The sequence below is a fragment of the Mauremys reevesii genome, linkage group 1 (genome assembly GCF_016161935.1).
Source record: "Mauremys reevesii isolate NIE-2019 linkage group 1, ASM1616193v1, whole genome shotgun sequence".
NCBI lineage: Eukaryota > Metazoa > Chordata > Testudines > Geoemydidae > Mauremys > Mauremys reevesii.
Window position 1 is genome coordinate 319,454,530 of NC_052623.1, and position 27,746 is coordinate 319,482,275.

At 43.8% G+C, this 27,746-nt stretch overlaps 1 long non-coding RNA gene across 1 annotated transcript in view; it reads left to right on the top strand.

Annotated features, from left to right (window-relative positions):
• Nucleotides 1-5,115: 5,115 nt before the first annotated feature.
• Nucleotides 5,116-27,746, top strand: part of LOC120395995 — a 41,692-nt gene continuing 19,061 nt past the window's right edge. Inside the window, exon 1 of the long non-coding RNA XR_005592916.1 lies at nucleotides 5,116-5,208. This is a non-coding gene — a long non-coding RNA (uncharacterized LOC120395995). The remainder of the gene's footprint in view (nucleotides 5,209-27,746) is intronic.

The window sequence follows — 27,746 nt, forward strand, 5'->3', positions numbered from 1 at the left end:
GACAAAATGTGAAGTCCTTTCTAGTTTTATCTCCATCTGAAGTCAGTGGGACTGAGCCTAAGTGAGAACTTCAAGGATTGATGCTGGGTCAGTGCTGGGAACTTTGGCCAACCCAGTCTAGATTTTCCATCCTATGAGGGAGACCATTAGCATTACGTCCAAATATAGTGAGGTGCTAAGTAACTCAAATGACTACAGTGGGAGCTGAGCACACCTCTCACCTTACAGGGATTGGTCCCTTAATTTGTAAACTCCTTGGGTGAGAGACCTGTTGTATTTTAAATGTCTGTGAAGCACCATGCAAATCATCATCATCAAAGCTTATCACTCCAAACCTGCAGCCAAGATCTGGTGTTATGACTTGTCTCAAATAATTCCTCAGGAGTACAGGATGTCAGTAGAGGACACTGCATCAGCCAGTGTTCAAATGTTTGCCTAGCTTCTCCACATTCACATTTGGGATAATTACTCATACTGTCACCAGTTTTTGCCATCCCAGCTTGATTTATAGTACCCCAGTGTTTTCGTTTGAGGTCAGTTCCTGAAGGGAGTTGTTCTGAAGAAACCAGGTTGTGATGGGTTGCCCCCCTTTAAGATGCTATCTGATGTGCTGAGATACCACTGAGCCCACCTATTCTGCTAGCATGGGCCTCCTTTTTACCTGTCTTAATAAGCCAGGCTCTTAAGCTTCCTCCAGCACACACACAGGAAGGGCCACACCCAACTGCAGAACTACACAGATACTGAGATCAGCTCTGGGAAGACTCAGCTTAAGAGACTTGCCCCAGCACTCAGGTGTCCACCTCCCTTGGAGTGCAGACCCAAAGGTATATTATGAAATCCGCCTCCTCCCTCAAGGTGGAAGGTATGCACAGCCTCTTACACCCCCTCCTCCAATCATGAATTGCACAAACTGGGTTATATTATAAACAAGAAATAAGTTTATTAACTATAAAAGGTAGATTTTAAGTGATTAAAGAGATAGTAAACAGAACAAAGCATATTACTAAGCAAATAAAACAAAACACACAAACTAAGCTTGATTCACTAAAGAAACAGGTTACAAAATGTAGTTTCTCCACCCTAAATGTTGAATTAGACAGGATGCAGAGTTTCAGTAGCTCAAAATTCCAGTTATTTCTTCTTAGAGACTGGACCCCTGTCTCAGTTTGGACTCACCCCTGCCTTTCCCTTCAGGTTAGTTCCTTTGTCCCTTCAGGTTCTTTCAGTAGTCCTTCTTCTTGGGTAGGCGATGGAGGATAGTCCCATTTGCCTTCCTCCCCATCCTTAAATAAGATTTACATAAGGCGGGAACCCTTTGTTTCCCAAACTTGACACCCCCCCTCCCCTTTTAGTGGAAAGTTACAAGAAGTCCAAGATAATGTTTAGTATCAAGTGACAAGATCACCTGACTTAGTAGTGTCACAGTTACGTCCCAGGACGCCTCCCAGGAGGGAGAGAGATTAGTATCTTCACAGTCTTGTTGTTCCTTCTTAAGGGCCCATCAAATTTGATGGCCTGTCTTCTGGTGGGTGTCATCCCAATACACACCCACAAGTAACTGTTACATAGTCCATATTCCTAACTTTAGATATAGAAATGATACATGCATACAAATTGGATAATCACAATCTTACCAATGATACCTTGCATGAGCCATCTTGCATAAAGTACATCTCAGTTATGTCATATCCATATCATAAGCATATTTTCATAAAGAATATGGAGTGTAATGTCACACAGGTTGTCTAAAGTCACCATCATTCCCATCATTTTGTTACTCTGTCAACTTCCACAGTAGCATTTTGAGTAAGGGATTTTCAGAGGCATATCTCTTTCTGGACTTCAGTCTCTGGGGTGGTGGAACATGTTCATGCAGTGAATGTTTTGGATCATGTATCTGTTTTTGTTTCTTTGTAACAAGGTTCACGACTCACTGTTGTCATGCCTCCTAATGACTCATCTGGGGATTAGTTCCTCACTGGTTGGCCACTGCTTCCTGCAGTCACTCAGCCTGTTGTCCAGTCTCACCATCCAGGACTCAGGGTAGTCTTCTTTGTGACTCAGCCCTCTGACCACATCACTTTATGTCTCCCCTTCCTGAGTCTGTCTCTCTGGACAAGCAGTCCATCTGCTGTTCCAGACAGTCCTCCATTCTATGTCCAAGGCTGTGTCACTTCCCTAGTGGCTGGTAGGGGAACCCAGGCCCACTCTTTACTTCTGGGTTCCAGCCCAGGCACCCTAGGCTCCACAACTATGGTCTACTTACTCCCAGATCTAGTCGCTACTTCCTTGGGCTTTGCCCTACTTCCTCCTTATATTCTCTTGCACCTCTGGATTTACCACCTGTTTGAGATTCCTCTGCTCCCTGTTTCTACTTACCCTTTTGGCTTCTTGCCAGACCCTGTAACCCTCTAACAACAGGGACTGACTGCAGATTATTTCCCCCTGCCAGCCCCCTTCTGTTCTGAGCTTCTTAACTTTATAGAAGCCACCCCTGCTCCTGTCCAGGTGAGCGTCATCCTTAATTACACATTATTGAGCCCTGGCTTCCCTCCAGGAGAAGCCTATGTGGTTAATTGGCCCCACTTCAGGACTGGGGCAGGGTGACCACCCCATCACACTCTCCTTTTTTTACTAGAGGCATTCCACCTCACCAATAGTGGTGCAATCCTTGTGAGGCAGTGTTAGTGACAGTGTGAGAGTTGGTTTCAAGGCCCCTGTGATGATCCTACATAAATCATTAAGTTCTATGTCAATTTTGTGTGCATGACTCAAGCATGACCATACTGGGGCACAGTAGTCTGCAGCTGAGTAACACAAGACGAGACCACAAGACGAGACTGGTTGCTCTGAGTGTTTTGTGTTAGCCAGTTTCTGCAGTACACAATTCCTAGAATTCATTTTCTTTTATAGCTTCTTGATGTGCTCTTTGAATGTCAGTGTTTCTTCTAATGTGATCCCAAAGTACATTGGATGTTCATATGCTCAAGGATGTACCATCCCACAAGTCTGGAGTTTTGCTTGGACTGATGCTATTTCAAGTGAAAAGCACATGCTTGTGTCTTACTAGGGCTGGCATTCAGGAACCGTGTGCAATAGTATTTTTCAGGTACACTCAGGGAACCAGTTAGAGTGTGTTCAATGTCCTCAAATCTTTCTGATTGGATGGCAGTGCAAAGATCATCTGCATAAATGAATCTTCGCACGAAGGGAATTCTGACTGGTCATCTGTATAGACCTTAAACAGCAAGTGTGATATCACTGAACCATGGGGCAACCCATTCCATTTAACATGTAATTGACTTTTCTGACCATCCATCTTGACAACTGATGATTGACTCTTGAACAGAGAGGAGATTATCTGGACCATCTTGCCATTTTTCAAAGTTGTTACCAGTTTCAATAGAAATTCATGATAGTTCACAGTGTCATAAACAGCTGATAGATCAATAAACCACACCCCGTAATTTTGTAGCTTTCAAAAGCATCTTTGATGTACTGAGTTCATTTGCACTTGACCACAGCATGAACATCTTGGGAGGAAACCAGCTTGGTCATCAGTGAGTTGCCCTTCCGCTCTTTAAGACATTCTACCCTTTCTCATTTGTTCATATAGCTTGTAGGTTGAGCAGAGTAAGGATATTTGTTGGTAACTCTTTGCAGAGTTAGGACCTTTATGAGTTTTAATTAGTGCAAGCACTTTAGCCTGTTTCCACGACCTGGGTATCTGCATTGTCTCCATGCAAGAACTGAAGTCAAGTTGCCACTTCTGTGCTCTTGTACTGAAGATATACCATTGCATCCAGATGCTTTTGTACATTTCAGAGTTTCCCTGGCTATTGTCAGCTCCTCAGTATTGAACTTTTCATTGTGGAATTTTCTGTCTCTGAGGAGTGAGTGAAGTTTCATTTTACTCTTTGCTAAGTTGAGTTGGTATCTGACTTGGTTGAGAGAGACTGCAGTGATATGCTCTGGTTGTTGTCCACTAGGTTTTGACTTGTGGGTGGTGGCCCATGTGTATTTGCACCAAGATTGCAATAGAAGACATAAACCATGCAAATGTATTGCACAACATAATCGTTAATAACCACATTGGGGTAATATCTTGCTGTCCGGATTTGGGCAAAATTCTCATTGACTTTAACAGGGTTTTGCTGGACTTAAGGTTGTAAGATCAAACTCCAGGTTTTAATAAACTAGAAATAACTTTATACCTGGGTATTTAATTAGTAGAAACCACAGAATATGTTTGGGGGAAAGCACTAATATAGCACTGAAGATTATATGGTCTGATCACTTTGTACTGAGCCCTAACACGTTTTACCAGAAGTCTCCTCTTTTCTTAACCCCTTTTCCACTTCACCTGATTATAGGTAGTTGAAAACAAACAAACATTGCCTTTTGCATCTGAATACTTTCAGTTTACATCCAATCCTGCTCCCATTGAATGGGGTTTTCCCATTAACTTTCATGGGAGAAGGAATGGGCACACAGTGTGATGTTTTTTCTGCAGCACATATCCTGTTATGTTATGCTGCTTGAAAGTCCCTGTGCTTATGGATATATTTGCCCAAAGATGATTAAAATATTTTTGAAAAGAGAATGTCTTCTGCCAGAACATATCCAGGCCTGAAAGTCCTAGGTATTTGTGAAATATGCAGTGTATGAAAATACAGTTAAGTGACAGAGCTGGCGGAGCCAAACTGATCTTATTTTTAGGAGTGGGATTGGGGATATGTTCCTGCTTCCCTCCTCACTACCCCCACCTCAGCTGTACATATTACACAGATTCACATTTTGCTGGGCTGGCTATGGGCTATTTGGGGACAGAGCCATTTTGGACACATTTCTTCTTATTCTCATAGTGGGTCAAGTTATCACAATGTAGACTTTGATTAATTAGGGTGCAAAATTGCATGTCACCAATACAGGTTCTTTACCCAGACAGCTACATAAAATTATTATTTAAGATGGGATCAATGAGACACACAGAGCGACTTAAAGCCTTAATTTTAAATCCAAATAAACATGCAAATAAACGCAATGACACTGTCAGGAGCACAGCTGGCTCCCAGCCTGGTTGCTAGGCAACCCAGCAAGTTCAGCTGGGCCCAGTAAGCCTGGTACCAGACTCCTGTATCTACACTTGGCATTACTCCGAACTGCCACCACAACTGCCAGGCAAGTTCCTGCTCCACCCACTAGGTAGGCTGCCCATGCCTAGGCAACTTACAGCTACAATAAATTGATGTAACTAAGTGAACAACTCTCAGGGTTGTTATACTCAGAAACTCCTGAACATTATAGAAAACAAAGATAGATGAATAATGCCAGCGGCAGGGATTGGCACCACCATGTTGCGTGACGGACACTTGACAAAATTACTGCACTTAGTGGTGGACATTGGAGGGGTTATGTAATTCAGTCATTCAACATTTATTGAAAAATTACCATGGACCTCAAAATGTTTACCACCGACACTTGTGTCCGTGTACGGACACGTTGCTGACCCCTGGCCAGTGGAGTATCTCATAACTGGGACATGACAACCCAATTTACACCATCTTTCACAACACATGTCTGGGACCATATTTGATAAGGTTTCAATCCGGGCCTATAGGCACTGACTCCATGCGGAGCACCCACTGTCAGCCTCCCTACCAGCTCTCCCTGCACCTCCTGCCCACCAGCAGACCCCACGGATCAGCACCTCCTGGCACCTCCCACTGCAAACAACTGTTTCTGGGCATGCAGGGAGTCTGGGACGGAGGGGGAAAGAGCAGGGACGCGGCACGCTCTGGGAGGGGGTGGAACTGGGTGGGAGGGGGTGGAGCGGGGGTGGGAAGAGGCAGGGTGGATGTGGGGCTTTGGGGGAAGGGGTGGAGTGGGGACAAGACCTGGGGTAGAGCTGGGGGTCAGGCACCCCCAGCAGTTTGAAAAGTTGGCGCCTGTGCCCGGGCCTATGGGTGTATGCCAGCTAACCACAATTAAACTTCCAACAGCTAGTACCCTTATTTGAATACATTAATTTCCAATACATTCATGTAGTCAGCTCCATGGTTATCTTATTGCAAAAAGCCCCTATTCCTTTTGCTGTTTACTTATTTATCACTTATTTATCACTAGGCCTGGAGGCAGAGCAGGGCTGGGGACTGAACGGGGTTGGGAAAGGAGTGAGGCTAGAGGCAAAGCTGGTCTCGGGGGCTGAACGGGGCTGGAAGTGTGGTGCTCCTTTCCCGCTCTCCATGGGACTGGACTGGGTCCTGCTGTGCACCCCCCAACGCGTTCCTCCATTTCCCTGTAGGGAGGCATACCCCCCAGTTTGGGGACCACCACTGTAACTGTTAATCATTTCTCCAGTTACAATGCTGCTGTACTTTCTTGGTCATTGCAACATGGTATGATATGCTGCTTGGATGCTTGATAACCAGAAATTATCATTTTCATGGGTAGCTATGACTACAGGGACTGACCTTTCACTTGTGCTTTCTGCAACTGTGGAGATGTGTGTCACCAATGCAGGCTATTTATTTTAAACTGGAAAATTGAACTGAGATATTAAATTGAGGTTTGATTTAGACAGAGGCACATCTGAGAGTGGTTTTAATTTTGCAAAAGTTTTCTGCCTGGGTTTTGCTTTAGCACAGAGAGACTTCAATTTAGAGTAGCTTTGTCATAAACAGTTAGTTAAGAGTTAAGGTCTCTTTTACCTGTAAAGGGTTAACAAGCAGTACCTGATGAACACCTGACCAGAGGACCAATCAGGGACAAGATAATTTCAAATCTCTGTGGAGGGAATTTTTTTTTCTGTGTTTTTGTTTGTGTTGAGTCTCTCTTTGGAGCTAAGGGAGTCCAGACACCTTTTTCAAGTCCTCCCAGGTTTCTGCAGTATTTTTCATCTATTCAGTCTAGTGAGTATTAGAAAGGCGTACTAGTAGTATAAGTTTATTTCTACCTTTGCAATTGTGTGTTTTGCTGAAGGAATATCTTTATTTCTGTTGCTGTTACTTTGCTTTTACTGAGAAAGAAAGAGGGAGGGGGAAATCTCTCCAGGTTATAAGTTAGACCCTGTGTATTGTTCCATCCTGGTATTACAGAGATAGTGTACTTTCTTTTTGTTCTTTTAATAAACTCTTTTCTTTTTAGGACTTGATTGATTCTTCTCTTGTTTGCATTTTCAAGGGAAGGGGAGGGGGAGGTGAGTCCCTCTTTGTGTTGAGTCAAGGATTTGACTCGGTGTGTATCTCTCCGGGGCAGGCTGGAGAGAGGGAAGGGGGGGAGGGGAACTGGCTGTTTCTCTCTCTCTGGTGAGATTCAAGGGGTTTGAATCTGGGTTCCCCAGGGGAAGTTTCGGGGACAGGCACTGTGTTACCCACTTTAAACTTAACTGGTGGCAGCAGAACTGGATCTAGACTAAGATTAGTTTAGAGGAGCCCATGCAGGTCCCCATCTTGGAACCCAAAAGCTCCAAGTGGGGGAGAAGACCTATGACAAGCTTCAAAGACCCAGATCCAGCATGGCAGGAATTGGGGAGAGCTTTGGCTACAGGATTCTGGGCTTGGCCCATCTCTGGCTTGTTCTGGAAATAAGCATTTCTTTAACAGGTTTGAATATTTATTAAAAAGTTATTTTCAGTACTGCATTAAGATCAACTTTAATTGTACCCTTCAGAATTACAATGGAATTCCTTTATGTTTCTGACCATGACATTAGTGACAGGGTGGCTTGTCTTTGGGTTGCCCTGACAGCAGAATATGCCTCACCTAAGAGAAATCGGGCAATTTTCTACGAAGAGCAGGAGGTGGCTGCAGTAGGGGGTAGCTCAGGAGGATGCAGTGAGTCTTCAGAGGAGATCCTGAGACCAGGGGAAGTAGTTTGCTCAGGTAGGAAGGACTCTGACCAAACCAGGGGTGTTTGGGCTGTACCTTGCTGGAGGGAAGACTTTTGCATTTAGTTTTGAACTTTAAGTTAATAAGTCAGACCCTCAGGAGGGCTCTTGTGATTGAAATGGGGAAAAAACCCTGTGTGGAGTTTATTTGAGGATCCAAGAAGGGAAACTGAAGTGAGGGGCTGTGTGCAGAGCTGCCCTGAAGTCACCGGGGGCGCTGTGAGGTGGCTACTCACCTACAGCCCCTAACAGCTATCTGTACTTGTATCCTCACTTTACCTCTCTAATTTTTCTCATTTATAATTTAGTACAGAATTTATCAAAATCTCTATTGATCTGGAATTCCTGTTATTTGAAACACAGTGAAGTACTGTATAGACTCGTTCATAAGCTGAATTTTTTAGTAAAAAAAAAAAAGCATCAGAAAAGGGGGTTGGCTTGAACGTGTATAGAGAGGGAGAGGTGGGACACTCCCCTGCCCCCAACAGAGGGCGCAAGGAGAGGCAGCACAGCCAGCAGAGACAAAAGGGAAGAGGTGGGACCAGAGTCTCTCCACTTCTGGCCACGCTGCTCTCCCCCCAGCCTCCAAAGCAGCTGCAGCTCTGGGGCTGGCAGGCTGCAGCTGTGCCGCTTGGCCCTGCCCCCCAGAGCAGGCTGTGGCCGTGCCGCCCGGCCCAGCCCGCTGGAACATGCTGCAGCCGAGCCACCCGGTCTGGCCCGCTGGAGCAGGCTGCGGCTGCGCTGCCCAACCTGCCGGAGCAGCTCCAGCCAGGCCAGAGACATATTCCCCGGCTCTCCCCAGACAAGGTGGGAAGGGATGGGATGGGGAGAGTGTGGGGGTCCCGGGCTAAGGGTGGGGTCATGTCGGGAGTGGTCACAGGGGTTGCTCCCCTGACCCACAGCTTCTCTCCCCCCAAAACATTTCCCCACCAGTTGCTGTCCCGGCCCATCAGGGTAAGCAGCTGGCATGCTGGGACACTTGGTTTACTTAGGTTTACCTCCGTGCCTGCTGATGCTTGAAGTAAACAAACCATCTCAGCCCACCAGCAGCTTAGCCTGATGGCCCGGGAGCCAAAGTTTGCTGACTCCTGAATTATAGGGTCAACTTATGAATGGGTCATAAACATTTTCCATTTTTACTTATCCATCTTGGGGGGGGGCAGTTTATAAACGAACTGGCTTATGATCAAGAATATACTGTATATCTGTTTTCTTGGACAATATAATTGTAAAAAGAGTCAACAGACATCACTGTAGGAATTCAAGATGTTTCATGTTTAATCACTACTAGGGATGTACACAGATCAATAAGGAAGGCCCTTTGCTGGAACTATGCAATCTATTTTTTTTCCTTACGGGTGAACAAGCTGAGAGTGTGCATATCTGACAGGTATCCAGACTGAGCCAAACCTTACTTCAATATACCATGTCAGTGTCCGCAGGGCTACTTGAGCTTGAAGCGTTTGTCATTTTGAAAGTGGTTTCTGGGCTGAGAGGCCGAAGGTTGCTGCTGCCACTGCAAGCAAGTAGGGGAGGTGTAGAGAAATGGACTAAAGATTTACTGTTGAGCTAGCAAGCCAAAGCTACAGTGAAAAATAATGCAGAACGGGTAGTTAGATCTATGTGATAGCTCATATAGATTAATGGGGAGAACCTAGCCAATGAATTTAATCTCTTGGTGCGTGGGTGGTGAGAAGTGCAGCCAAGGCAACATGCAACGTCAATGCAGTGTGGCAAGAGAGGGAAGAAGGCAATATTAATCCGGGAGTTGATGTTTATTTCTGAAAATAAGTTTTTTAAAATAAGGATTGTGTCCTGCTGGTGGCCAAACAGACTCGAGGACAGGTGTTGTCAAATTGAACCCAAGATCACAAATCCAGTTTGGATAGGTTTGCATTATTTTATAAACTACTCTGACTCACTTATAATCTTCCCAATGTGTCTCTATTTATGCCTGTGTTTTGGAAATGCATTCTCCCTCCACGAGACTGAAAAGGTAACAGTTGCTTAGTCTGGGGGAAAAAATGAAAACCAACAGTAGCCAAGCTTTTTAAGTACATTTTCCCTCCTTTTCTGGTAAAAGATTTGTAGCAAGAAGCCCTCTAGACACAGGGACCTAATGCTTAAAGTGAAGATAAAGGCATCACTCTGTGTTTATACTGGCGTAAATGAGATCAGAATCTGGCCCACTGTATCTGGCTATGTGTTTGTGTAGGAGATCAGAGAAGGGACAGCCTCAAAATCTCCTCCTCAGGTTTTAATGCTGCCTTGATTCTCTCTTTGCTGTTGCAGAAACAACACCCAAGGCCATAGGGTCATGCAGTCATCTCACTGGACAAGGGTTATGCTCAGGTCTCCCCTTCAGCTCCAAAGTAGGGTTGTGTACATTAATAATACAAAAAGAAGCAGCAAAGGCTCAGTTATGTGAGGTTGGTGCCACTGGCATAGAAAGAGTTGCAGCAGGCTCTTGATCTGTATTAGGATTGAGCTAGCTAGCAACAGTCTCTTCATCTCTGCGCCTGGGTAGGAATAATGGGATAGAAGACATAGATCCCTACAGAATGATGCAGCAACTGGAATTGCTGCCATCAGTGCACCTAAGTGCTTCATGCCTAAGCCTAGAGTTGTGGGAATAAAGCCGGCTAGAGAATTTTTTTTTTCCATTCTTTGTTTGTTTTGATGAAAAATGGCTTTAACACAAAATGGAAATTTTTGTAACGGAAAATTCATTTTGCATCTACATTTTTTGGAGTTTATGTCAAAAAATGGAAAAAACCTAAAACCAAAATTTTGGTGAGTTTTCATTCCCCCCACCCCACCCCAACTGAAACACAAAAATGCTGGTGAAAACCAAAAGTTGTTGTTTTTCTCCAAAAATTTTCAGGGGGAAATAAATTGCCTGACTAGATCTGCTTGGGAAAAAAATCTGCACTCACTTACACCCCTCCAATTCCATTGATCTTGCAATACATCGGCATATGGACTGACTGAGGACAATATTTGGCCCTTAAATTTGGAGTTTAATCACAGCCAATACTAGAGATATTGGGGCCAAAATCTGCCTTCAATTACCTTCCCAAAAGTCTCTTCCCTGAACTGAAAAACTTATTTTTATTGCTTTGTGGATTTTGTCAGGCTCTGAGCATTATTGTGGTGTGGGTTTTATAGTCTGAAATAGGTTATAAAATGAGAAATAATAAACATGCTTCAGCAATGTTCTCTAACTAGCTCAATACAGCAGGATGGGGTCTACCCACTGCTGAATGTGACCAGGCTCTCTGCCCTTTGCCCTCCTCCTTCAGTCAGTACAGGAAATAAGGGAAAGTAATGAAGTAGTGCCTTTTAAACGTTGATTTCAGTGCACAGGGGCACACCATGTGGAAATGCTCTCAGAAGTAGATCTCACTGATGCATTTTCAAAAGATGAAATGTCATAGGTAAACTACAGAAAGCCAGCTGCTCACTGTGCCTTCATAGACGAAACAACAGACTGATGTGCACCATGCTACTATGATTTAAAAAAAACATAAACACAATTTTTCTTTAAAATGACCTTCTTCCAGGAGAAGCTTATAGATGAATCACCGATGGGAAGCAATAATTAACCTCTAGCTGCGCTTTGTATTCAAATAGAGACAGAATGGTCTAAGAAGAACCAGGTGATATTTGAACACACAAATTAGCTTATCATTGATCTTCTAACCCTTTGGGAATGCAGCTAACATGCACAAGCCAAGAGAGAGTTCCGTTTGAAAGAAAAGAGTATGGACTTTGCAATGGTGAGAATTAAGTTCTCCTGGGACTGTGATCCTGTCAGATCTCACACGTTTAAGTACGGATAGACTGGGCCACTGTTTTTATAGGAGACCTCAAAGGAAATCCAGTGTCCTCCAAAAAGTGTTTTGATGATGATTCACTGGCACTTTCTCTTAATCAGTCCTGAACCAATGCCCTTATGGGAGTGGGCATTGTGCTGTGTGATACAGTATTGTCTGGATTGGGCGTACAATTAGTCTTGATGTGCTTGTAATTATTAGATATCCTTCATGATATTTTTGCAAAGGATTAGGATTGTTGTTAGTTTTATTATTACATATTAGGATTGGTGTTTTGGCGAAATTCCAGTTTCAGAATCTACTTCTTGTTTTCCAAAGCCCCTCCCCACTTGCAATTTCAATAAGATAATGTAATCTTACCCTCTTGTCCCAAATTGCTTTATCATGTTGCTGTGCACAATTAAATGGTAGTGGGTGGATTGATCCTTGTGTAAATTTAGTAAGTGCTCTAGAATTTTTACACGTATCGCCCTTCCAATTTAAGGTGTGTTATACTAGTATGGATAATGCACAATCACTTGTAAGGTTGTTGAATGGATTCCAGGACTCAAGGCGTGAGAACCCCTTCCTTTACATACAAGTTCTATCTGACCCTGACACTGCTTCACTTTGAAGATGTGAGAGGATCACAACACAAGGCAATATGTGCTAGAGAAATAAAAGGGAAAATGAAAATATATAAAAAAAACAAGGCAAAGTCATTCTGAATGAGATACCTAAGCTTCCTCAAATGGGATGAAACTAGATGCAAGTGAGTGACTTTCCACTGATCCTTTGGTCTGAAATTCATCATTTTGCAATGATCAGAAAATGCACCCAAAAACTTCTCTCACAGAAGCTCTAACTGGAACCACATTAAAAAAACCAATGAATAAGTCTGGCTGTTTTCCCCTTTATTATTCTATGGGCTACAGTGATGGGGTGTTCACCCCTACACTCACCCTGAAGGGGTTAATGGCAGCCAGATGGGCCAATTAACAGATTAGGCTACAAGCAATTAAATATATCTGCGCATGAAGCAATTCACCTTTGGAAAACTCCAATTAGTACAGAATGCTGTAGCATATCTCTTCAGCAACATTCATGGGCTATCACGAGCATGTCAAACCTGTCCTTCACTCTCTACGCTGGTTTCCTATAGAACATCAAGTCAAGTACAAAGTCTTGGACCTTATCTTCAAGGAGCTCAATGGACTGAGACCCTCATGTCTAAGGGTATGTCTACACTACAAGAGTAGTTCGATTCAACTTAATTCGAATTTGTGGAATCGACCTTACGAAGTCGAATTTGTGTATCCACACTAAGGACACTAATTCGACTTTGTGAGTCCACACTAACGGGGCCAGCGTCGACTTTGGAAGCGGTGCACTGTGGGAAGCTATCCCACAGTTCCCGCAGTCCCCGCTGCCCATTGGAATGCTGGGTAGAGCCCCCAATGCCTGCTGGGGGAAAAAATGTGTCGAGGGTGGTTTTGGGTAACTGTCATCATTGAACCGTCAATCACGCCCTCCCTCCCCGAAAGCGCCTGCGGGCAATCTGTTCGTGCACTTTTCTGGTCAGTGACAGCGCGGACGCCACAGCACTGCGAGCATGGAGCCCGCTGCAGTTATGGCCATTTTCACCTCCTCGCACCTTATCGTCCACCTCTTCCACAGTCAGCTGCTGAGAAATCGGGCTACTTTTCAATGGTGCTGCAAGCACTGGTGGACCATAGGGGACGTTTTACCAACATCAACATCGGATGGCCAGGCAAGATTCATGACGAGCGTGTTTTCAGGAACTGTGGTCTGTTTAGACACCTGCAGGAAGGTAGTTTCTTCCTGGATCACAAAATAACTGTTGGGGATGTGCAGATGCCTATAGTGATCCTCGGGGACCCAGCCTACCTGCTAATGCCCTGGCTCATGAAGCCCTATACAGGCGCCTTGGACAGCGACAAGGAACTCTTCAAGTACCAGCGAGCAGGGTGACCTGTGACTGTTCAGTTTCTTTACAGAGAAGCTGAACCTGCCCCTGTTTCTTTACCCAGTTACTGTTGACTATCCTCTGCAGTTACATACCCCGTTCACCCGTTTCCCCCACTTCCAACACATGTGTAAAAATAAAATACATGTTCCACTGTTACTTAACAAACGTTTCTTTATTAATGACTTTGCGTTAAAGGGTTGAAACTGGGACGCAGACTGTGCTGCGTAGGGTGTGCAGTGATGTAAAGACCGCCTCTAAACTCGAGGAATGACAGGCTCCTGCTCCTAGAGCGGTCCGCAGTGCCAGACTGGTTGTTTCAACGGAGCCTGCCATCCCTCCTTTTTGGGATTCTGTGTGCGGGGGCTATGTGACCTTGTGGCCAGGGGCGGCTCTAGCCACCAGCGCGCCAAGCAGGCGCTTGGGGCGGCTGTTTCCCGGGGGGGCGGCATTTGGCTCGGTGCTCCGCTCGGCGCCATGCCTGCGGCAGCCGGAGCCGGGGACGAGGACCTCTGCGCGAGACGGCGGGTCGGGCGGTCCCTTCCCTCGGCGCGCTCCCGCAGCTCCCGCGGCGCGGTGAGCGGCTCGTCCGCTCCGTCCGAGGTCGTGGGACCTGCGCAGGCATGCCGCGGCAGCTCAACGAGCGCGGGAAGAAGGGGGGGGGGGGCGGCGAGCCGGGAAGACCGCTCCGCGCGCCGCGCTGCCTGCGGCAGCCCGACGCTTGTGGCGGAGGAGGACGGATACAGATTCCTCTGCTGCGTGACTCTGCGGTCCAGGACAAGGACCGCTGCATAAGATCTGTAACCGCCCTCCCCCGCTACAAAGTCACGTCCCCCCCGACCCACACAGAACCTGGAAACCACCTCCCATACTGACCAGGGTGCCTACTGACTGCACTGTGTGTGTGACCTGCTGCTGATCCTGCCCCCGTGTCTGTACCCTGGTAAAGGTGACCGTCCTGTGCAATTACCAACCCCCTTCCCCACTCCCCCTTCAAACACAGTCTTCTGTAAAAAAACATGACGGAAACAGTAATTAACAGCAAAGTATTTTTAATAATTAACTAGACAGTTAGGAGATGAAACTGGGATTTGGGCTTGGGTGAGTCAGGAAGGGAAGGACTTCTCAAAATTTAGGGTATGAGAGCTTTTGGGTACTTGAGCACTCTGCTGGGGTGCAGTTACAGTTTTCATGGCCCCTGGCGCCCCTCCTTCTGGTTATTTTGGGTGAGGGGGGTATGAGACTTTGTGGCGGGGGAGGGCGGTTGCAGATACACTGAAGGGGGGCTCTGTCCTCCTGCCTGCGGTCCTGCAGAACATCCACAAGGTGCCGGAGCGTGTCCGTTTGCTCCCTCATTAGTCCAAGCAGCGTTTGAGTCGCCTGCTGGTCCTCTTGACGCCACCTGTCCTCCCATTCGCTGTGTGAGCGCTGGTACTGAGAGAGGTTCTTCCTCCTGGGGCATTTCCTGTGTGGCTGGTCAGAGCATCCAAGCTCGGACTGCTGTCCAGAGTGTCAACAGAGTGGTGCACTGTGGGATAGCTCCCGGAGCTACTAAGGTCGATTTCCGTCCACACCTAGCCTAATTCAACATGGCCATGTCGAATTTAGCGCTACTCCCCTCGTTGGGGAGGAGTACAGAAGTCGAACTAAAGAGCCCTCTATGTCGAATTAAATAGCTTCGTGGTGTGGACGGGTGCACGGTTAATTCGAATTAACGCTGCTAAATTCGAATTAAAGTCCTAGTGTGGACCAGGCCTAAAAGACCGCTTAAAGCTTCATAATGAGAATAGTGGTTGACAGCTCAGCTTCTCAGGCACAATGGAACTTTCTACTCTAAGGGTAAATCTTGCCAGTGTAGGAGACTGAGCATTCTAGGGGGCTGATCCAAGACTGTGGAATAAACTCCCACTGGAAATAAGGACCATCACAAACCTTGCACCTGCAAGTGCAAGGCCCACTTTGACCTTGTGTCCTCTAAGATAAACACATAGCAGTGTGCACATTTAAAAAAATAACCGTGAAAAGTGAAAAGCCAAAACTCTACCAAAAGAAAACACTCCATTCCACATACAATTCTCCTTCTGGGGAGAGAATGAGAGAGAGAATGACCCATATGTAACAGGTGTCAGTCAACTTGCTTAATGCGATGCTGGAAGGTGCTCAAATGCTACAGTGATGAGGGATCCATAAGAACTGATGTAGAACAGAATAGATCAGTTGTTTTCAACCTATGGACTCCTGGGCATCTGCAGACTATCTAAGATTTCCAAAGGGGTCCTCACCTCCGTTTGAAATTCTTTAGGGGTCCACAAATGGAAAAAAGGTTAAAAACCACTGGATTAGATGATCACCAGTGGCTTTGAGGGCAAGCCACTTTGTAGAATTTCCACAATTTCAGCAAATGTTTTGTCTGTGGGTTTAATAGTAACTGTTAGGCTAAGAGAACAGGAGTACTTGTGGCACCTTAGAGACTAACAAATTTATTTGAGCATAAGCTTTCGTGGGCTACAGCCCACTTCATCAGCTGCATAGAATGGAACATATAGTAAGAAGAGATATATACATACAGAGAACATGAAAAGGTGGAAGTTGCCATACCAACTCTAAGAGGCTAATTAATTAAGATGAGCTATTATCAGCAGGAGAAAAAAAATTGTAGAGACTGTCCGTTTTGGTGAATATACATGGCAGAGAGGCATTGCTGGCACATGATGACATAGGACAGTCTCTACACAAAAGAATAAATGGGCACAAATCTGACATCAGGAATCATAACATTCAAAAACCAGTAGGAGGACACTTAATCCTCTCTGGTCACTCAGTAACAGACTTAAAGGTGGCAATTTTGCAACCGAAAAGCTTTGAATACAGACTCCAACAAGAAACTGCTGAACTGGAATTAATTTGCAAACTAGATACCATTAACTTGGCCTTGAATAGAGACTGGGAGTGGCTGGGTAATTACAAAAATTGAATCTATTTACCCATGTTAAGTATCCTCACACCTTCTTGTCAACTGTCTGAAATGGGCCATCTTTATTATCACTACAAAAGTATTTTTTTCTCCTGCTGATAATAGTGCATTTTAAGATTAGCTTCTTAGAGTTGGTAGGGCAACTTCCACCTTTTCATGTTCTCTGTATGTATATATATCTTCTTACTATATGCACCATTCTATGCCCACTAAAGCTTATGCTCAAATAAATTTGTTAGTCTCTAAGGTGCCACAAGTACTCCTGTTCTTTTTGCAGATACAGACTAACACGGCTGCTACTCTGAAACCTGTTTGGCTAAGCAGGTTATAGGATTTAGGTCACTTTATGCTCCACAAAATTCATACTTTTTCCTCACCAGTTACACTCTTAGCGATTATACACTGTTCCACTCCTATACTGGGCTATCAAACAAGTCAATTTTCCCCAAACAACCAGACATTCCTAACACTTTTTGAACATTTTTTTCTAGATGAGCCAGGTACTCACAGTCCCGATGGCTGCAGGCTGCATTTCTGTTTCACTAAGCCTCTGGTGTCACTCTCTGTTTAACTGGATTCCTGGATTAGGATCACATTCTTATTGCCAATTGTTCTGCCTTTTGGTCTTTACACAACTTGCATGATATGAAGGAACCGTAAGTGCACAGTGGGGTCCAAATAACTATGATTACAAACCATACACAGCATGCAAAGCCTAGCTACATATACATACTGCTGCTCTGGCAGGCTTCTGAAGCCTATAAGACTGAGAGCCACTAGAGGGCTCACAAACTACTTCAAAAGATACTTCCTAGTTCCTAGACACTACATCTTCTTTATTTCCTCCTCTCTTATTCCTTCTCTGATTCATTCAATCAATGTCCATACCAGTTAGTAACACAGAAATTGCCATACGGGATCAGAGCAGTGGTCCATCTAGCCCGGTGTATTGTCGCTAAACGTAGCTACTATCAGATGCTTCAGAGGACAATGCAAAACCCCTTGAAGTAGGAAGTTATGGGATACCATACCCAAGGGAAAGCTTCTTCCTAGTTCCCATTATTAGTTAGATGTTGGTGTTTGCCCTGAAATATGAGGTTTTGTATCCTTATGAAACCCTTGGTTATTTTTCTAAATCCTTTCTATTGTAACTGGATATTCTTGTTATCCCTACAGATGTCCAATCTGTCTTTTGAATCCTATTACTTTTTTTTTTCATTTTCTTTTTCTTTTGTGTTGTCTTTTATTTCTTTGAAAAGCAGCATTTCTTTTAATTTTTTCTTTTCTCTTTGCCCCATTCATTTACATTGTGTCTCATAATAAAGTTTGGAATCCTCATTTTTTAAAAAAAAAAACGAGGCAGTTGATATTAAAATTGATGTGTATGGGAACCCTCAAAATGTGGGCTTGCTTCACAGAGGCTGTGTGGAATGGGGTTTATCCCTGGAAGGCAGGAAATTTTTTCAGATTCTCTGGAAATATTATTTAAAATGCATGTGAAAAAGCAGACTTATTTAACATACATGAAAATACTAATACAAATAATTTACTGAATCCTTTATCTTAGCTGAATAGTTTCAAATAAAATGGGCTTGTTGTTTTACTTAAACCCCAAAACAACCCCCCGTCACATCTGTCCAAGACTTTGAGAACTCTCCATGCATCTGATGAAGTGGGGTTTTAGCCCACGGAAGCTTATGCCCACATAAATGTATTAGTCTCTATGGTGCCGCAAGGACTCCTAGTTGTTTTTGCTAATACAGACTAACACGGTTACCACTCTGAAACCTTTTCCCCAGTATCTCTGTAACTAAAGGTCTGTCAACCCCCTAAGCCATCTGTGCCCCCATCAGATTCCTTTTGTAATAGTGATATCACTGTGCAGAATATGTAACCCACATTAGCATTCATGGGCATTATACATGCAAGCGCACAGTGCATAGATGCTAGGATAAACCATATTGTTCCTATTATTTTTCCTGAAAGAAAATAACCCTAGAAGAAATGGAACTGGAAATGCTTCCTCATTGGTCAACGCTGCTACACTTCATGGTATAAATGCAAGAGGAGCATATCAGGAAGGTAATAATTTTATTCATAATGCTGTGGGTTTTGAGAGAGCATAAAACAGGAGGAAATTGAGCACAGAGCCTGGTTTGTTCAGACGGGGGGTCAAAGTAAAAGCTTATTAACTTAATAATACACATACTAAAATGTACTTGCAGAACACTGAGGACCTAGATACGAAGAAGGGATTTGTGCTCTTTAGGAAGATAATAAACAAAACAGAACTTTCAGAGTGGGCCCATAAAACAAAACATAATTTGAGTTTTTATGCAGTCTGAGCCTGTTTTTAGATGCACTCCATGATGCAATCTTTCAAAGAATATTAGATCACTTTACTCCATACCATCAGCTATTCAAAACATCGCAGCCATATTTTATTATGCATAGGAATAACATAATCTTTTAGTTGGGTACTTATGTCTTAATATCAAAATGTATATTTTGACTCTGGTTTATAAATCGGTTCACTCCATGAATCACAATCATCAACTCTTCTAAATATAGCAAGCATATATTTTATTATGCAGTGGAATAACGTCTCTTAGCTGGGTGCTTGTGTCTTAAAATCAAAATCTGCATTTTAAAATTTGAAGCCTGACAGCTGCAGAAGCTCTAGGAATTCTTACACTCATATCCTTGACACTGAAGCTTTGCACTAAATACTAGTACTGACAAGCTTTTGGTGTTTGCTTTCTAGCTGTAATGCTGTCACTTCATTCAACTACCTTTCCATTGTTGCAGTGGCAGACTGCTACAAAGCTCTCTTAAAATCAATATCGAGCTCTGGGGGGTAGTGGAGGAGGGAAAGAAATTCTATTTCTGTGTGTAGTCAGGAATTTTGAAAGAACCCGGTGAACAGATGGTGTAAAGCGCACATGAGTTCCTCCAGCAGAATCAACGCAGCTCAAACTCTGTGAGGAAAATCTCTTATGAATCCATATGTAATTCTTTATCATTTTGCAGCTGACAGGTGTAGGATTTGAAGTGTGCGGTGCACCATCTTCAACTATGTGCCTGTTACTTTTTAAAGCTCAGCACATCTCTTGACTCAAAATCAGACAAGAGAAAATTATAATTATTTATTTGTATTGCAGCAGCATCTTGGAGCTCCAGTCATGGACTAAGCCCCCACTGTGTTAGGTTCTGTACAAACATAGAAAGAAGATAGTCCTTGCCCCAAATAGCTTACAATTTAAGTATAAGCAAGACACCAGGTGCATTCAATGGCAGGGGGAGCACAAGGAAACAAGACAATATTTTCTTGTCCACCATGATAGGCAGTGGGGTCAGCACACCAGCTGCCTAAACCTTGTGATGCCCAGGAATAACAAAGGAGAGTTTAAAGGAAGGATATGAACAATGGCTTTGCAGATGTTTATGGGAAGCACATCCCAACTTTGAGGAGCAGCACAGGAGAAAGCACAAAGGAGCTTGTTTGAAAATGTATCAAGTGGCTGATGAAGGCTGCCATCACTGGCCACACAGAGATGAAAGTCAACATCATGACAACATGTAAGAGTTAATAGTTAGGGTAGGGACAGGTCATGAAGGGCCTTGACAGTAAAGACTAATAGTTTGTTTGATGCGATAGAAAAAGGGGAGGCTTGGAGGGATGCAAAAAGAGGGCTGATGTGGTCAAAGAGACAAGCTGGGCAAAGATTTCTGCAGCAGTGTTCTGAATGCACATAAGTGGGGCAAGGCTGCATTTGTTTAGGTCAGAGAAGAGAATAGTGCAGAAATCTCCAGTTCCTTTACATAAGCCAGAAAGAATGACAACATGCCTTTTGTCACCTGTAATGTATTTCTAGAGATGGTCAGCTCTTGGAACGATCTCTTCATTCCCAAAATGTAGGGAATCAGAGTGTGGTCACCAAATTTAAATGAATATCCACAAAATACTTGTATTCATCTGGCATGATGGGAGCACGGAGATAGTCACAAAATTGCTTCCTATTTGTCTATTTTTAATAAGCATGAACTTCATTTGCTGTCTGTACAGCGGTCGTCTTCTAGTTGTAGGACTGTAAGTGTGCTTTTGTTGCCATTGTCGTGCCCCACATAACCCATTGTCAGATTAAGCACCATTATCCACTTTAGGACCCTGAGATTTCTTCCATGTCCCAGGGCCGCCCAGAGGATTCCGGGGGCCCGGGGTCTTCGGCGGCGGGGGTGTCCTTCCGTTCCAAGACCCGCCGCCGAAGTGCCCCGAAGACCCGCGGTGGGCCCCCCCCCGCCGCCGAATTACCGCCGAAGACCGAGCTGAACTTCGGCGGCGGGTCCTGCTCCGTCTTCGGCGGTAATTCGCCAGCGGGGGTCCTTCCGCCCACCAGCGAAGACCGGGAGCAGAAGAAGCTCCTGCACCCGGCCCCACAAGAGTTTTCAAGGCCCCCCGGAGCGAGTGAAGGACCCCGCTCCAGGGGCCCCGAAAAACTCTGGTGGGGGCCCCTGTGGGGCTCGGGGCCTGGGGCAAATTGCCCCTCTTGCCCCCCACTCTGGGCGGCCCTGCCATGTCCATGCATGAAGAAGTGCTTGCAACCATGGACCACTACCACCCATGCAGCATGCTCCCTTTCCCCTCCCATCCCAAAGATAACCCCTCTGCTGAGGCTTTATGGAGTTGGAGTATTTGTGAAGAAGCTTCCAGTACCTCCAGAATCTTTTCCGCATAAAACAAAGAGGGTGGAGGCGGGGGGGAAAGCAGAAGTTAGCCTAAGTTCATACAGACTCTTGACTTGTGCCACTCTTCTGTGGACACCCCTTTCTCCTCTGGGGGAAACTAAGGTTGTGGTCCTACAGAGACCATGCTAGCCAGAGGCTACCAGGAGTCTATGGGGCCAGGTAGCAGATTGAAATTGATTTCAATCTGCTACCTGGCCCCATAGATTCTTTGAAATTCATGCAAATGAGTCTAGAACCCCTTAGCTTCTTCCACTGGGTGATAAATCCTAACTCCTTTCAATATCAATGTTATTTCCAGCAGGAAACTGAAATGTCACAAAGATTTGCCCTCTAATTAAGGTTGGATATTAGGAAAAACTTTTTCACTCAGAGTGGTGAAGCACTGGAATGGGTTACCTAGGGAGGTGGTGGAATCCCCTTCCTTAGAGGTTTTTAAGGTCAGGCTAGACAAAGCCCTGGCTGGGATGATTTAGTTGGGAATTGGTCCTGCTTTGAGCAGGGGGTTGGACTAGATGACCTCCTGAGGTCCCTTCCAACCCTGATATTCTATGATTCTAGGGTAGGTGTTCAGTTCCCTAAACCTGCAGATCTCAGGAAATGTGCTGAAGGCAAGGGGCATTTAGACTGTATACTGTCCTGCCAGTACCCCATCTCATTCCCTGCTTCACTGTTGATCTTGGACAGGATGGAAAGAAAATGTGCATCCTAACACACCAGTCACATAAAATATTCATTCTCCAGATGTAAGCACCCTATCATCTTAAAATCCTTGCACTAGTATTTTTTATTTATTTATTTACTTGTATTATTTTTACATTCTTGATTCTAGGTCTTTGACCTACATTTGGACTTTGGCTGATTGAGAGGCATATAACCAATGGCCCATTAAATTGCTGCAGCTCTAATTAATATGTGTACATATATATATATATATATATATATATTAATTAGAGCTGCAGCAATATATATTAGATCTGTAAAAATAACATCATGCTGTGACATTTGATACTCAACAGGGACTTAGCCTGCAAAATAGGAATCCTTCCTGCTTATTTAACATCTAATCTCTTGCCCTCCATCCTATGTATATTTATAACCTAAAAGAGCCTAAAATTGCAGACCTCCTCCTCATTATCATCTAATTTCTTACCCAAATTCTCTGGCCTAGGCATAGGATCCTGTGAGGGATATTCTGTGGTTCAGTTACTCTGTGCAGTTTTTCATCCAATTCTTTTGCTGAATCTAGTCTAAGTCAGTTAAATCAAATTTCTATGTGATGATTTAAAAACAACTCTGCAGTCTTCTGAGTGGTAAACTGTTGTGTAGGCCTACATGACAGAGTATTTACAACACAAAGTTGTTGCTTTCTGCCTTCACTTCTTTTCCAATACACTTTAGCATCTGCCTAAAGCATTTTGCTAATTTATTTGAGTGATAAGCAATGCTAGCCAGCTGCTTTGCTGATTATTCCTCAGTCATCTCTAGAGTCTTCAAATGAATTGAGGACCATTATCTGAAAGTATGTCTGAAGGAAAGCATTTGTTGCATGTAAGTTCCCTACATTCCTCCGTCTGCTATTTATTTTGGTGCAAGTGTAGGTGTGGATGTTTATATTTTGGAATAAGAATGGCCACACAGACTTACAGTGAAGTAAGTAAAGGTGCAAATTTCAGCTGATTTTGCTTTCTTGTGTAGACAAGAATTTAGCAGCAGAAGTATTGGTTGTGTATACCCCTTTTGGCCATCTGAAATAATTATCACCAACAGCTAAGCACACTTGTTTATTTTCTGCAAAATTAATGTGTAGCGTTTAACAGAGCTTAGTGGTCCATTTCCATGGAGATTTTTGAGGCAGTTTCTGGCATGTTCTGATGGCTACTTCATAACGTATGAGGACTGCTTTCCCTGACTATAGTTTTCAGAACCATCAGTTTCACGTTAGGACTCTCTTACACAATCAGAAATCATAGACGCCACAGCCTGGGTCCTGATTCTTGCTTTCACATAGTATATATTTACATTAATCCATTAAGGAGCATTTGAGTCCCATTAATTCTATACTGCACACAATTCTGCCAAAATGGAAAATAACTTGCAAGTAACATACAGTGTGCAGTGAACACTCAGTGTGTAAGGAGCTTGCAAGAGCTCTGCTTTACTCTGTGTCGTTCCAATTGCCTGTGCATAACAAGAGGCTCACAGTACCCCAGGCAGACTTTCTCTCCAGGAAGCTCAGCCCTAAAGGCGTGTCACCACATTGGACCATTTCTGAAACCACTTCCTCTGTAGTCAAATAACTATTTGCGGAGGGTCACATTATGTTTTAGTAACTTTTTCTCAGTACATTTTTCTTTGTACTGTGGTGTCATGTGGCAGACCTGGTTATTGTGCCCCTTCTTGTCACAGCTTCTGCATTGCTAGAAGTGATAGAAACACTGACACAGTTGATGTAATATGCCTAAACAATGGAAATTCAGATCCATCTCTGGGACTCCCTCAGTCTCTCCTGTTGATGCTGTTCCTCTGTGGATAAATAATGAACAAGATTGAAGCAGGGGGGCTGAACCCAGGGTCTCCCACCTCCTTGCTGGGAGCCCTAACCACTGGGCTACAGAGCCATGCACTCTCTTCCTGCCATCCCACCCATGACTGTTCCATTGATAAATACTTAAACAGTCATTGAGCCAGTGGAAGGGTGAGAGTGACTCTGTAGTCCAATGGTTAGAGCACCCTCCAGAGAGGTGGTAGATCCCTCTTCAAATCCTTTTTCCCCTTCTGGCAGAAAGGGGGGAATTTGAATATGGGTCTCCCACATCTAGGCAAGTGGGCTAAAGATTATAAGGTGGGTATGACCATCTCCTCTGGCCATTTTGGGTGGAGCAAGGCGGGCACCAAACTCATTCCTTCAAGAAGAGTCTTAGGCGCTGGGTTCCTGTTCGTGACTTGCTAAACAGAGATAGGCCTCCTAACTCCCAAAGGGGGCAGGGTTTAGCACACACCGCTGTTGTTGGCATCTCACACTGCCTAGTTTAGGGGTCTCCCTGCCTAGCATGCTGGCTTTTAGTGGACTGCGTTCTTAGGTGCATGGTATAGGGAGTCTAGGTGTCAAACTTGGCTTTGTGGATCATAGTTGTTCCTTTAATTTTTAGTCATATAAAAGTTAAGTGCCATGATGCTCAGTCTTGCAACGCCCAAGTCCCTTTGTGGATCCCACCCTAAATGACTTGCCCATGGGAAGTCTGTGGCAGAGCTGGCAATTTAACCTTACAAGTCCCAGGCTAGCACCCTAAGCAGTGAACTGTCCTTCCTTTCCACAGCTGCTACAACTATTTAAACAAAAATAATTGGGTCCAATTGCTTTTCTGGATCCATCACAGAAGGATCCCTGAGTCTGTGTGGATGAAAGGGTAGAATCTGGCCACCTCTGCAGCCTCACTCCTACCCAGGATCTCATTTCAAGCTCTATGCACTTCCATCATCTAGCCCTTTTTAGCATCTACTTGTGCATTGCCCGTAGCAATTTGCCTTCTATGAGTGCCCTCTCTCTGCTCATGAGGTCCTGCTTCCTTGTGTCAAAGCAGGCAACCCAAGCTAAGTTAATGCTGACATCTGGGAGATATAGGCATCCAAAGCAACAAGCAGGTCCGCCTACATAAGATCTCTCTACTGCTATTGTTCCCCCCTCATCCTCTGTTGGTGGTGCTGCTCTTTCTCACCCCACTCCATGTAACAAGAAGATCTCTGTACCATTGGGGAGGGCCCATCTGAACACAGTACAGCATAGGCCTAAGATGCTACCTGTCCAGGTGGTACCAGAAGGTAGGTGTTCTAGAATGATGATTTCTCCTGCTGACCTCCAGGCATAGAGCACTTCACGGGCCCTGCAATTATGCCCTGCACCTGCTCTTGGTGATGACTGCACATTGGAATAGTCCGTGATGTACAGTGTGAGACTTCCAAAACTGACTAGGCCAGGGATTTAGCCACCCAACCTCCATTAATGTCAATGGGAGCTGTGTAACTAAATCCACTAGTCACCTTTGAAAATCTCAACCAGTTTTCTTATTTCATGGCCTCAGTTACAAAAGTTATATCCACTGTCATATGGCCAAGCTCAGCATCGACTGATTCCAGGGGCTGCTCTTACTCACATCCTCCTGCACTACCTGATCCACCTCCTCACTGCTGCTTTGTTTTGTTGTTTGTTCTTCCTGTTCATTCGCCAAAAACTTCCTCCTTGCCTACTCAATTCCCAGTCCATGAAATCCTTTCATGATTGCTTGTAGAATACTGCTAGTCTGAATACACAAACAAATACGTATTTGTATGCATCTCGTGGATACTTTTCCTTTGTATGAACAATTCGGTATAAACAAAATTGTGGTCATGCAAATATTTGCAAAGAACAGCTGAATGCTGTTTTTAAGAGTCTTTGTGAGTGCCTCTTTGCAGTACCCAATCAGCTCTTTTTTAGCTAAATCCATACCAGTGTATCAGAAAACATAAAAAAACCTGCTAGAAGTGTTCTATAATCGTGACTGCTGTAAGTCAAAAGGAATTGGAAGGTGTCCAGAGAAAGTGAGTGACTTCTAGGAAAGAAATATAATGGTAATATAAATACTCAATGCCCCACCCCCTGCTCCACACAAAGAAAAGTTAGCAATAGATGTTGAAAACTACCTGCTTTGAATTTTAGTGTCTCCACCAAAAGTGCTTTTGTCAGGATTTTGTTCCTGGCTTTTCAGAGATTAAAAGGCTTTTATTGGGACTCTTTAGTATGAGACTTTTTTCTTCACTTGGATGAGATCTCTGAGGTATTGCTTTGAGATATTGATCAGACATTTTTTACGATGCTGTGCTATTTCCATCACCATGGGGAGGAATTTTACCGAAGGTAAAGATTATATAAAAAATGAATGTGGCTCAGTTATGAGTGGTGTACATACAGAATTTAAATTATAGCAGGCTTTCAAAGGATTCCAAGATGTTTCCAGTTCCAGCATCACTGTGCTCAGTGCAGTTCATTTTAAATGAGGTACACTAGTGTATTGAGAGTAGTGTATGGGCAGGAATGAAAAATGAGACATCACGGTGAGTTCAAAGTTGGAAATCTTTGTAGAGATTCTAACTGTGATCCTCGTCTTTCTGTGATTATAATGGTTCTCATGATGAAATGCTAATATTTATATTTGTATTTGTTTAGAGGAAGGGTCAAATGCTGTGAGACTGCCTCTTGCAAAGTCTGAGCACCCATGGCTCCCAATGAATTCAACAGCAGTTGAGGGCACTAAGCACCTCAAAAGATCAAGCCTCAATTCAGTGCCTGTTGTGGAGTATTGTCACTTAGACATTCTGAAAGCAGCGTGATTTTTTCTTTGGATTTTATTTTACTGGTGTATCATTTTTAAAATGTCAACATCTTTTGATACCTATTATTGAAACAAGACACCAACTGTAAGCCTAGTATAAACAAAAATTGGGATCTTTGCGATAAAGATCTCAAAACATCTTGGGATTCAAATAAAATAAATGTAAGAAGCATCTACATTATCATCTTTAAAGCATAATCCAGAGACGTAGAAACCCAATTGCTCTTCATTATTTTGACATAATGATTATTAAAACAATCCAAGAAACTACAGACTAAAATCAGAAATTCTGAAATTGAAGTTCCAACATTTAAAAAAAAAATTCTGTAAAGAATCAGGCTTATTTTACATCAGTGTTTGTCATCTGAGCACCTGAAAGATCATTACCTCATCATAAATATAAAGGAGAAAATACAGTACATGAATTCTAATTTTAAGGGGAAATGTTTGATATACATTAGAGTAAAAACTGCCAACATACAATATAGAGCTGGCTATTATTTCATATGGAGGAGGAACAGTACAAGAGCTGGTTTGGAAGTCAGGAGACTGAGACCCCCATGGAATAGAGCAAAATACATGTGAAGCAGTTGGTCATTATTCCAGAAAATGGTACCTTCTATTTTTGACATTGTCCTTTATACTGAGAAGGCTCTAGCCATGAATTCAGCTATGCAGTGGAACTGGCAGTGGCAGCCAAAGAAGCCAAAAATCTTAGGTTGGCTAGTTTATATCACAAGCAAAATGTGGTTTTACCTCATCTCTTCAATCTTTTCATTTTTTTATAACAAAATGCATTTAAAAAAAAAAGTATGCTACTCCCTGAGAGAGTTTTTGAGGTAAAGTATTGGAAATTCAAAATGGCATTTGAATCTTTACCACTTTCTATAATAGAAAAGAGGAAATCTCATTTCTTGATTAAACAAACTAATTGAAATCCATACACCCACAAAGAAGTTTTTAC